The sequence below is a fragment of the Gnatocerus cornutus genome, chromosome 4 (assembly GCF_029298725.1).
Source record: "Gnatocerus cornutus isolate USDA-ARS CGAHR chromosome 4, icGnaCorn1.1, whole genome shotgun sequence".
Classification (NCBI taxonomy): domain Eukaryota; kingdom Metazoa; phylum Arthropoda; class Insecta; order Coleoptera; family Tenebrionidae; genus Gnatocerus; species Gnatocerus cornutus.
This window is the reverse complement of record NC_142236.1, coordinates 15,975,002-15,976,754: the sequence shown is the minus strand read 5'-3', so window position 1 is coordinate 15,976,754 and position 1,753 is coordinate 15,975,002. Positions and strand designations below refer to the sequence as shown.

Sequence of the window (1,753 nt, the reverse complement as noted above, 5' to 3'; positions counted from 1 at the left end):
TCTACTCCTGAGAACTTGTCTGGTCGACTTTGCGGCCTGGTTCGTGTAGATGCCGCTACTTGTCAAAAGGCGCTCGATTTAAAAACTGAACTGGGGTTTCATTATTCAAAGTAATTTTTATGAATTACATTAAAATCACAATTTATGTTGATTATTATCTAAATGATAATAATTAACATAAATTGTAATTTTAATGCAATTCTAACCACTTCGCATTCAGATTAATGTAAATAAAACTCTTTGGTTTAACAAATAATTTATTACATAATTATTTTCAATTTCAAAGGAAGTACAGACTATTTTCTTGTTGATAAAAAATCATATATTACACAGTTAGAGATCTTAAGACTACAATATGATTGTGTAATAACATTTTTAAGACTAATATACATAAATAATATAGTACGCAGGTTGGAATTTTCATTACGTAGTAAAAACACTCAGGGGATTCGCATTTTTCACTGTGAATTATGGGCAGAGTTTTTAGGGGCTTTGTGTCCTGACGGTGAACCCCTCGGAGAGAATTGAAGGAAATTATCGTTTGTACAAGTAGTAGTGCCATAAAACCAGAATGCGATTTGCAAATCTTGATAACTAGAAATATGACAAGAAATGAACAATAAAAACTGAAATAATGAATCTGAGTTGTCTGAATCAGAACGTTTTATACGGGGTCACCTCAATCAGCTAAATTTGACTTATAATTTTAGAATGGTATCCTTTAAAAGGATAAAGACGTAAAGATTACTTGGAAAACAAACATCTAACTAGCGATATTAAAATTGAAAACTTACGTTAAGTCCACATTTTGAAAATTTTGAAGAACGTGTTGTTAATTGTAAATTCCGTTGGTTCTTTAAACTTTATACGCATGCGAACTAGTTGCAAATTTGTGCAAATTTTTACTACAGTTTCCTGTTTGACTGACTTTTGACAGTTTAGCGATTGGTGTCCATCTAATATCATCCGCTGGTACTAAACACGATGGTAGGGCCATCTATTAATTAAGTCCACCTAAACGGCAGAGTACGATATAGTGGGAAAAATACGCATCAGAGAGAGACATGAGATTGCTTTAAAATGGGATAAACTCTGCCATAAGACTTGACGATCTCGAAGTTATCTCTGGTCCTAGGGAATTAAGGTGTCATAGCAACCTCACAACAAACAGCGACTGGCTACGAATCGACTTGCTTTCTTTGCCCGCCAGATTCAAATTGCATTTAAACTCAATTATCATCAAACACTCAAATTCAAAAGGTGCCTGAATAAATAAACTGGTTGTAATGTTTTGAGGCTGTAACACAATTATGCTTTGCAGTTTGCATGCTCCACTGTGCGCGCGTGTTTTGAGGTTATGTCAAATGAGTTATCCATGTTGTGAATTTTTCGTATTCTTTATCGTATAAATCTTTAGATTTTGTTGGCAATAAACTTTCAGTGGCTTTTGCAACGTTTTCAACAATTTTAGGTGGAATTTTACCTGCCATCTTGATACACTTTCAATTGTTTTGCAAAGCGTTCTAAGATTAATTTCATTGACATGACACTACATTATTTTAATAACAGTAATAAAAATAATGCTAATAACATAGTTCCTAGTAATTAACGAATTAACTAATGATTAATAAATTATAAATCAACTGCAATAGTATTTTGTGGTTTCAATTATCGCAAATAAACAGTGTAGAAATCAGAAATTGTATATAAAGCCATTAGTAATAAAAATGATTAAATCTTTAAACTAACACAA

At 32.1% G+C, this 1,753-nt stretch overlaps 1 long non-coding RNA gene across 1 annotated transcript; it reads right to left on the bottom strand.

The window, feature by feature from the left end:
• Window positions 1-209: 209 nt before the first annotated feature.
• LOC148176422 (uncharacterized) lies at window positions 210-863 on the bottom strand. Its single transcript, XR_015770024.1, has 2 exons — window positions 795-863; window positions 210-594 (listed from the first exon to the last, which is right to left on the bottom strand). It is a non-coding gene; the product is annotated as an uncharacterized LOC148176422 (long non-coding RNA).
• Between the last annotated feature and the right edge of the window lie 890 nt (window positions 864-1,753).